This window comes from Macaca fascicularis, chromosome 19, assembly GCF_037993035.2.
Source record: "Macaca fascicularis isolate 582-1 chromosome 19, T2T-MFA8v1.1".
Classification (NCBI taxonomy): Eukaryota; Metazoa; Chordata; class Mammalia; order Primates; family Cercopithecidae; genus Macaca; species Macaca fascicularis.
Window position 1 is genome coordinate 12313317 of NC_088393.1, and position 11486 is coordinate 12324802.

Here is an 11486-nt window from a genome sequence, read left to right on the forward strand (position 1 = left end):
AAGACCAAAAGTCTCCACCTCCCAAAACTGTGGTGCTGGGAATTGAGTTCTAACCTATGAATTTTGAGGGAACACAAACATTCAAATGATAGCAAAGGGGGTTATTTCCAGACTCTCAGTTCTGTCATATTGATTTATTTCTGACATCTTCCCAGTAAATCTGGCCACTATACTACCTTGACCTGATGTTGGAGAGCCCCACCCCATTTCACATGACTGTCACGCACAGATAGAAATGGTCCTAAAGCCACAGGAAGATCTCCTAGACACCTCCGTGGATGACCTAGACTTACTATCATTTTGAGAAGGCCCCTCTTAACACAAATGTGGGGAAAACATAGTAACTGGTTTTGTCATAATTTCTCCACATGAAACAATTGAGGCATACTCTTTACTCACTGCAAAATCAGCCTGAGCCTCTAGCTCATTGCTCTTACTAGATCTTGCATGTTGGCAAAGGGGAAACTGCCACCATTGACACTAATTCCAGATATGCTTTGGGAATCTTTTTTACTGTTGGCACAATCTGAAAATCCTTCGCATTTACAACTTGTTCTGGTACACCCATTGCCAATGAACATACATAACTGGGACACTATTAGAAGTTGTTCACCTCTCTACTAAAATGGCTATTGTTCACTGTCTAGCCCATACTAAGGAGACTTCTACTACATCTCTGGGCATTAAAAGACTGCTAAACAGGGCGGGGCGCGATGGCTCACGCCTGTAATCCCAATACTTTGGGAGGCTGAGGCAGGCGGATCACCTGAGGTCAAGAGCTCAAGACCAGCCTGGCCAACATGGAGAAACCCCATCTCTACCAAAAATACAAAATTAGCCAGGCATGATGGCATATGCCTGTAGTCCCAGCTACTTGGGAGGCTGAGGCAGGAGAATCACTTGAATCTGGGAGGCAGCAGATGCAGTGAGCTGAGATCACACCATTGCACTCCAGCCTGGGCAATAAGAGCGAAACTCCATCTCAAAAACAAAACAAAACAAAACAAAACAAAAGACTGCTAAACAGGAAGCCAAAAATGGCACCTTATCTCTGCTGAATTTACAAACCTGCCGTTATCCTTGATTTATATTATCAAGTAAAACTCAATAATCGGAAAACCATCAATAGGTATGAAGGGGAGATAACTATTGCACAGATTATACATTAGGCCAATCGCACTGTAGCTCCTTTCTTCTCTCTTTTTTTTTTTTTTTTTTTTGAGACGGAGTCTCACTCTGTTGCCCAGGCTGGAGTGCAGTGGCCGGATCTCAGCTCACTGCAAGCTCCGCCTCCCGGGTTTACGCCATTTTCCTGCCTCAGCCTCCCAAGTAGCTGGGACTACAGGCGCCCGCCACCTCGCCCGGCTAATTTTTTTGTATTTTTTAGTAGAGACGGGGTTTCACCGTGTTAGCCAGGATGGTCTCGATCTCCTGACCTCGTGATCCGCCCGTCTCGGCCTCCCAAAGTGCTGGGATTACAGGCTTGAGCCACTGCGCCCCGACTGTAGCTTCTTTCTTTTGATGCTTTGCCTTGTGCTAATCTTCCACTGGGTTGGACATAGACGCAGATGATGGATACTTAATAATCTAAAAGGTAACTGACTGGCTGCCTTGGCATGCACAAAATTTATGATCCAACTATGTGTTGCATGAAACCAACATATCTCAGAGAATACTCCAATGCCCATGCTGCCCCTCACAGTAATCCAAATGGATTAGTTTCTTTCCAGCTTGAGGCCATTCCCATTGTTTGGAGATTGTCTGCATGTTTAATGGATGGGCTCAGTGCTGTACAGCTACACGTGCTCTTGTGTGAATGGTGAAGTAATTGATAACTGAAATTATTTCTCATTTTGGCATTCCTTCGTAGGCTGAATCAGACCATGGAAGTAATTTTATAGCTGATATAAAACACATTCTTCCAAAAACTATGGAGGACTTACTAAAATTTTACACCATCCTTAATCATCAGGGCAAATGTAAAAATCTAAACATACAGGGCAAGAGGGGCTTTTGAGTAGCATCTGTCAGAACACTGAACATCAATGGCCAGAAGAACAAAATATGAGCTGATGTCTTGCTGGGCAGAACATTATGATGTACCCTTGCCTGCCATCAAAGTAAGAGCCATCGTCATTCAAAATAAGAACCATGTTTCATATATAAGAGCCATGAATTCACGTAAGCCATGTCAAACTTGGCATGTATCAGTATTTCAAGGACAAATGGAAGACCATTTCTACAGGTAACCACCAAGAAGGATCATCAGAGCCAATTCCCAGGCTCCAGAAATAAATGGCATCACAAAATATAGACAAAAACAAACAAACAAAATGACCTGATTCAAGATAAACAAAGGACTTGAAATAAAGTTGTTCAGCTGGGCGCAGTGGCTCACACCTGTAATCCCAGCACTTTGGGAGGCTGAGGTGGGCAGATCACCTGAGGTCAGGAGTTCGAGACCAGCCTGACCAACATGGAGAAACCCCGTCTCTGCTAAAAATACAAAAATTAGCCAGGCGTGGTGGCACAGGCCTGTAATCCCAGCTACTCAGGAAGCTGAAGCAGGAGAATTGCTTGAACCCGGGAAGCGGAGGTTGCGGTGAGCTGACATCATGCCACTGAACTCCAGCCTGGGCAGTAAGAGCGAAACTCTGTCTCAAAAAGAAAAATAAATAGGCCGGGCACGGTGGCTCAAGCCTGTAATCCCAGCACTTTGGGAGGCTGAGACGGGCAGATCACAAGGTCAGGAGATCGAGACCATCCTGGCTAACAAGGTGAAACCCCATCTCTACTAAAAAAAAATACAAAAAACTAGCTGGGCGAGGTGGCAGGCGCCTGTAGTCCCAGCTACTCAGGGAGGCTGAGGCAGGAGAATGAACTAAACCCGGGAGGCGGGGCTTGCAGTGAGCTGAGCTCCGGCCACTGCATTCCAGCCTGGGCAACAGAGCGAGACTCCGTCTCAAAAAATTAATTAATTAATTAATTAATTAACGAAGTTGTTCAAAGAAGATATATAAAAGACAATTATGTACCTGAAATGATGCTCACCATCATTGGTCATTAAGGAAATGTAAATCAAAACCACAATGAAATTCCAATTCACACCCATTAGCATGGCTATTATACAGCCAATGTGGGAGAGGATGAAAGAAATGACAACCCTTGTACATTGCTGGGGAGAATGTTAAATACTGCAGTCACTGTGTAAAACAGTGTAAGTATTCCTGAAAAAGGTGAACTTAGAATTTCTCTGTAAGCCAGCCATTCAACTCCTAAGTACACATCCAAAGAAATAGAAATCAGAAACACACACAGACACATGTACCCCAATTTCATGGCAGCCTTATTCACAATTCCCAAAACAGTATTGTGGATATAACCCACATGTTCATCAGCCTCTGAGTGAAGAAGCAAAGTGTGGTTTACCCATAAAATAGAATATTCAGGCATAAAAAACTGAATCACTGGTACATTCTGCGACATGGAAGAACCTTGAAAACATTTTGCTAAGTGAAATAAGTCAGACACATAAGGAGTAATAGTGTAGACTTTTACTTATGAAGTACCTAGAATAGTCAAATTCATGGAGCAAGAAAGTAGAAGAGAGATTATCAGGGCTTGACGATAAGGCAGAATGAGTTCTTTTATTTACTGGGTAATGAGTTTCTGTGTGGCGTGATGAAAAGTTCTGGAGATAGCTGCGGTGGTCACACTACGTCATAAATGTATTTAATGCTACTGAATTGCATACGTGGTAGCTCATGCCTGCAATCCCAGCACTTCAGGAGGCCGAGGTGGGCAGATCACGAGGTCAGGAGATTGAGACCATCCTGGCCAACATGGTGAAACCCCATCTCTACTAAAAATACAAAAATTAGCTGGGCATGGTGGCGGGCGCCTGTAATCCCAGCTACTTGGGAGGCTGAGGCAGGAGAATTGCTTGAACCTGGGAGGCAGAAGTTGCAGTAAGTCGAGATGGCGCCACTGCACTCCAGCCTGGTGATGGAGTGACACTCCCTCTAAAAAAAAAAAAAAATTCAATGGCAAATTTTATGTTACTATGTGTTACTTCAACACAATTTATAAACGAAAGATGACACAATTCCAGTTATTAGAGAGGAACATAACTATATCTGGGATGAAAACATACACTGGATAGGACTGTGCATATTGGTATCTACCTGTAGCTACTCTGGAGTCTGAGGTGGCAAGATCACTTAAACCTAGGAATTAAAATCCAACTGTGGCAACATAGCCAGACCCCACCTCTAAAGAGAATAATAATAAAATAATAATAATACACTGGCTGAAGCCACACATGGTGGCTCATTCCTGTAATTCCAGCTACTTAGGAGGATGGTGTGGGAGGATCCCTTCAGGCCAGGAGTTCAAGACCTGCCTGGGCCACATAGTGAGACGTTGTCTCTAAATAAATTTTAAAACTTAGTACAGTGTGCTGTTGCATGCCTGTTGTCCCAGCAATTTGAAGGCTGAAGTGGGAGAATCACCTGAGCCCAGGAATTTGATGCTTCAGTGAGCCATTATCACACCACTGCATACCAACCTGGGTGAGAAAGCAAGACCATGACTCAAAAAAAAAAAAAAAAAAAAAAAGAAGAAGAGAGAGAGAGAATAGCAGTAGAAGGTATTTAAAATGAAACACCCACCAAAAAAAAATGACCAAAAAATATGAACAGAACATCAATGAACTGTGTGGTGGTGACTACACAGCTACAAGTAACTTTTTTTTTTTTTTTTGAGATGAAGTCTCACTCTATCACACAGGCTGGAATGCAGTGGCGTGATCTTGGCTCACTGCAACCTCTGCCTTCTGAGTTCAAGCAATTCTCTGCCTCAGCCTCCTGAGTAGCTGGGGTTACAGGTGCCCACCACCACACCTGGCTAATTTTTGTATTTTTGGTAGAGACAGGGTTTCACCATCTTGGCCAGGCTGGTCTTAAACTCTTGACCTCATGATCTACCTGCCTTGGCCTCCCAAAGTGCTGGAATTACAGGCGTGAGCCACCACGCCTGGCCAACAAGTAACTTTTAAAAAACCAGGCCGGGCGTGGTGGCTCAAGCCTGTAATCCCAGCACTTTGGGAGGCCGAGACGGGCGGATCACAAGGTCAGGAGATCGAGACCAGCCTGGCTAAATACGGTGAAACCCCGTCTCTACTAAAAAATACAAAAAACTAGCTGGGTGAGGTGGCGGGCGCCTGTAGTCCCAGCTACTCGGGAGGCTGAGGCAGGAGAATGGCATAGACCCGGGAGGCGGAGCTTGCAGTGAGCTGAGATGCGGCCACTGCACTCCAGCCTGGGCGACAGAGCGAGACTCCGTCTCAAAAAAAAATAAATAAATAAAAATAAAAAAATAAAAAAAAACCATCAGAGGCCGGGTGTGGTGGCTTATGCCTATAATCCCAGCACTTTGGGAGGCCAAGGCAGGTGTATCACCTGAGGTCAGGACTTTGAGACCAGCCTGACTGTCATGGTGAAACCCCATCTCTACTAAAAATACAAAATTAGCTGGGTGTGTTGGCACATGCCTGTAATCCCAGCTATTTGGGAGGCTGAGGCAGAAGAATCGCTTGAACCCAGTAGGTGGAGGTTGCAGTGAGCTAAGATCACACCATTGCACTCCAGCCTGGGCAACGAGAGTGAAACTCTGTCTCAAAAAAAAAAATCAGAATATCAATGAGTTGTGTGATGGAACAACTACAAAGACTCCTAAAAGAGCAGGAGGTAACATAGAATAAAAACTTCTGTTAAAAAAAATCAGCCATGGCCAGGTGCAGTGGCTCACGCCTCTAATCCCAGCACTTTGGGAGGCCGAGGAGAACAGATCACTTAAGGCCAGGAGTTCAATACCAGCCTGGTCAACATGGCGAAACCCCATCTCTACTAAAAAATACAAAAATTAGCCAGGTGTGGTAGCACATGCCTGTAATCCCAGCTACTCCAGAGGCTGAGGCACGAGAATCTCTTAAACCTGAGATATGGAGGTTGCCAGTGAGCTGAGATTGTGCCACTGCACTCCAGCCTGGGTGACAGAATGAGACCCTGTCTCAAAAATAAATAAATAAATAAATAAAAAACAAAAATAAATCAGCCACACATTTTCCAAATTAGACAAAAACTATAAACCTTGAAATACAAGAAGCTCAACAAACCACAAGCACAAAATGTATGAAAAAATCTACACCAAGGCACATCATCATCAAACTGCTGAAAGTCAGAGATAATAAAAAATTTTTTAAACCACTGGAGGAAAAAAGACATCTTAACCACAGAGATGCAAAAATTGATTACATACTTATTATCAGAAACAATGCAAACTAGAAGACAATGGAGAAAAATGTTCAAGAAACTAAAAAACCAAATATGCCAACCAAGAATTCTATGTTCAGCAAATACCTTTCCAAATAAAGGGAAAATAAATACTTTATTCAGTCATGGTAGCAGTGTTTGTAATCAGCATACTTGCTGATTGTCAACTGAATTCCCGGGGTAGAAGAAAAATGTTACCAGATGGAAATCTGTGAAGAATGAAAAGCACCAGAAATGCTAACTACTTGAGTAGATACAAAGGAGTTTTTACTATTGTCTATTTTGAAAATAAAAGATCATTGAATCTGCGAAAAAAAACAAAAACAAAAAAAAACTAAAGTTCGGGGGTAAGAAAATGAAAGACAAATAGCAATTTATTATGGTGTTACACAATTAATATGGAAAGGAGCTGCAATCAGCAAACAAATAGCCAAACAATTCTAAGCAAAACAAACAAACAGGCCGGGCGCGGTGGCTCAAGCCTGTAATCCCAGCACTTTGGGAGGCTGAGGCGGGCAGATCACGAGATTAGGTGATCGAGACCATCCTGGCTAATACAGTGAAACCCTATCTCTACTAAAAATACAAAAAAATTAGCCAGGCGGGTGGCGGACGCCTGTAGTCCCAGCTACTCAGGAGGCTGAGGCAGGAGAATGGCGTGAACCTGGGAGGCGGAGCTTGCAGTGAGCCGAGATCGTGCCACTGCACTCCAGCCTGGGCAACAGAGCAAGACTCCGTCTCAAAAAAAAAAAAAAAGAAAACAAACAAACAAACAAACAACAAAAAAACTGGAGGACTTAATAAAGCTGAATCAAGATAACGTGGCTTTGGCACAAAGACAGGTGAATACATTGATGGAATAGAATAATCATACCAGAACTATACTCACCCATGTGATCCAGTGGTTTAGGATAAAGATTCAATATAATATTGTAGAGTTACACTATGAATTATGAATCTATTTAAAAGTAAGAGGTACGTGTGTGTGTGTATGAAATTTCAAATGAAAATAGCAAGGTGTGTAGTAACATGTATACAAATGATCCCATCCTATGTGAATTCTAGTTTGAATCAACACTAAGAAGTGGTCTGGCTGGACACAGTGGTTCACACCTGTAGTTCCAGCACTTTGGGAGGCCGAGGTCGGTGGATCACCTGAGGTCGGGAGTTCGAGACCAACCTGACCAACATAGAGAAACCCCGTCTCTACTAAAAATACAAAAAAATTAGCTAGGCGTGGTGGCATGTGCCTGTAATCCCAGCCACTCGGGAGACTGAGGCAGGAGAATTGCTTGAACCCGGGAGGTGGAGGTTGCTGTGAGCCAAGATGGCGCCATTGCACTCCAGCCTGGGCAACAAGAGCAAAACTCCGTCTCAAAAAAAAGAAAAAAAAGAAGCGGTCTCACAGAAGGGCAGTTACAGTAATTACACCTGGCAGTTCCAAGGGTAACACTGCCCCCTAGGCAACATCTTACCATTTATTTGGAGTACATTTCAATATAAGGTATTCTCATGAATACTCTAATGAAACAGCTCTCCAAGGCCCGCAGTGAACAAGCACTTGCCAAACTCTACAGTTAACCTGCATTCCTTATCTTATTCAAACGCTCAGTGACCTGTGACACAGTTGACCACTATCCCCATCTTGAAATGCCTTCTGCAAGCTTCCAGGAGAGGACACCCACCTATTCTCCCTCCCACCTCACTGGCCTGCCCAGTCTTTTGCAGGCTCTTCCTCTTGCTACACTCAGAGGTGGACAGCCTCTGGTCTCCTTCTGAACCCTTTTCTTTCACTATATTTTGTCCCTCACCTTGAAACCAGGTGACCTCTTCCGGAACCAGGGCTTTAAATGGTCTTCATATGCTAAGGACTTTCTTTCTTTCTTTCTTTTTTTTTTTTTGAGATGGAGTCTCGCTTTGTGGCCCAGGCTGGAGTGCAGTGGCATGATCTCGGCTCACTGCAAGCTCTGCCTCCCAGGTTCACGCCATTCTCCTGCCTCAGCCTCCTGAGTAGCTGGGACTACAGGCGTCCGCCACCACGCCTGGCTAATTTTTTTGTATTTTTAGTAGAGATGGGGTTTCACTGTATTAGCCAGGATGGTCTCGATCACCTAATCTCGTGATCTGCCCGCCTCAGCCTCCCAAAGTGCTGGGATTACAGGCGTGAACCACCACACCCGGCCACTAAGGACTTTCAAAGTGGCATCCAGAACTTTCTCTCAGGTTCCAGACTCCTAGGCCTGCACAACACCTCCCTCGTTTGGCTCAAACTTATTATGGCCAGACATAAACATAACCCTTGACTTCCCCTCCAGTAATCTTCCTTGAGTCTTCCTCCTCTGAGTAAGAGGCAGCACTGAGGGGCTCTGGAAAATAAAATTTATCCTTAACTCTCCTTCACTACATCAGAAGTCCTGCAAAACCTATCTCTGCCTGTTTAATTCTGAATCTTTTTTTTTTTTTTTAACGGAGTCTCACTCTGTCACCCAGGCTGGAGTGCAGTGGCACGATCTCGGCTCACTGCAAGCTCCGCCTCCCGGGTTCACACCATTCTCCTGCCTCAGCCTCCCGAGTACCTGGGACTACAGGCGTCCACCATCACGCCGGGCTAATATTTTGAATTTTTAGTAGAGACGGGTTTCACTGTGTTGGCCAGGCTGGTCTCGATCTCCTGACCTCGTGATCTGCCTGCCTCGGCCTCCCAAAGTGCTGGGATTACAGGCGTGAGCCACCGCACCCGGCCATAGTGGTGTGTATATTTATGAGTCACATGGAAGGTTTTGAAACAGGCGTGCAAAGTCCAATAACCACATTATGGGGAATGGGGTATCCATCCACTCAAGTATTTATCCTTTGGGTTACAAACAATCCAATTTTATGCTATTAATTATTTTAAAGTGTATAACCAGATTATTGTTAACTATACTCATCCTGTTATGTTATCAAATAGTAAGTATTACTTAATCTTTCTATTTTGTGCCCATTAACCATCCCCACCTCTCCATCACCACTCCGCTACTCTTCCCAGCCTCTAGTAACCATCCTTCTACTTTCTATCTCCACAAGTTCAATTGTTTTGAATTTTAGATCCACAAATAAGTGAGAATATGCAATGTTTGTATTTTTGTGTCTGGCTTATTTCATTTAACATAATGATCTCCAGTCACATCCATTTGTTGCAAATGACAGGATCTCATTCTGTTTTTAAGGGAAATTAAATTTATTAAGAAAATAAAGGAATAAAACAATGGCCACTCCATAGGTAGAGCAGTCTCATTCTTTTTTATGGTTGAAAAATACTCCATTGTGTATGTATATCGTATTTTCTTTATCCATTCATCTGTTTATGGACACTTAGGTTCCAAATATTAGCTATTATGAACAGTGCTGCAACAAACATGAGAGTGCAGATGTCTCTTGAATATACTGATTTCCTTTCTTTTGGGTATATACCCAGCAGTGGGATTGCTGGATCATACAGTAGCTCTATTTTTCATTTTTTGAGGAACCTCAAAAATGTTCTCCATAGTGGTTGTACTAATTTACATTCCCACCAACAGTCCATGATGTTTCCCTTTTCTACATGCTCTTCATCATTTCTTATTACTTGTCTTATTTATTATTATTTTTTTTGAGATGGAGTCTCACCCGGTCGCCCAGGCTGGAGTGCAGTGGCGCGATCTCGGCTCACTGCGAGCTCCGCCTCCGGGGTTCACTCCATTCTCCTGCCTCGGCCTCCTGAGTAGCTGGGACTGCAGGCGCCCACCACCACACCCGGCTAATTTTTGTATTTTAAGGAGAGACGGGTTTCACCGTGTTAGCCAGGATGGTCTCAATCTGATTTCGTGATCCCAAGATGCTGGGATTACAGGCGTAGGCCACCACGCCTGGCTTGTCTTTTGAATATAAACCATTTTAACTGGAGCGAGATGATATCACACTGCAGTTTTGATTTGGATTTCTCTAAAGATCAATGTTGTTGAGCACCTTTTCATATGCCTGTTTACCATTTGTATGTCTTCTTTCGAAAATGTCAGGCTGGGCACGGTGGCTCACGCCTGTAATCCTAGCACTTTGGGAGACCTAGGTGGGTGGATCACCCGAGGTCAGGAGTTCAAGACCAGCCTGACCAATATGGTGAAACCCCGTCTCTACTATGTATGTTGGCATACAGAAATGCTACTGACTTCTGTATGTTGATTTTTTTTATCCCACAACTTTACTAAATGTGTTCACAGTTCTGACAGTTTTTTGTAGTCTTTGGGTTTTTCCAAATATAAGAACATATCATCTGCAAACAAAGATAATTGGATTTCTTCTTTCCAATTTGGATGCCCTTGATTTCTTTCTTTCCATCTTTCTTGTTGTCTGCTCCAGCTAGGACTTTCAGTACTTTGTTGAATAACAGCAGTGAAAGTGGGCATCTTTGTCATGTTCTAGATCTTAGAGAAGACTCAGTTTTTCCCCCGTTCAGTATGATACTAGCTGTGTGTCTCTCATATATGGCTTTTATTATGTTGAGCTATGTTTCTTCTATATCCAATGTTTTGAGGGCTTTTATCATTAAGGGATGTGTAATTTTATCAAATGCTTTTTCAGTATCAATTGAAATGATTATTATTTTTTTTTGTCCTTCATTCTATTGATATGATGTATCCCATTGATTGATTTCAGTATGTCAAGCCAACATTGCATCCCAAGGATAAATCCCACTTGGTCACAATGAATAATCTTTTTCATGTATTGTAGAATTCAGTTTGCTAGTATTTTATTGAGGATTTTTGCATCAATCTCATCAGAGATATTGACCTGTAGTTTCTTTTTGTGATGTTTTTTTCTAGTTTTGGTGTCAGAGTAATACTGGCCTTGTAGAATTGGTTTGGAAGAATTTCCTTCATCTGTATTTTTTTTTTTTTTTTTTTTTTTTGCAGGGGGGAATAGTTTGAGTAGGATTGATATTAGTTCTTCTTTAAATATTTGGTAGAATTCACCAGCGGAACCACTGGGTCCTGGGCTTTTGTTTTCCTGGGAGAATTTTTATTACAGCTTCAATCTCATTACTTGTTATTGGTTTGTTAAGGTTTTGGGTTTCTTCGTGGTTCAATCTTGGTAGGTTGTATGTGTCTAGGAATTTGTACATTTCTTCTAGATTTT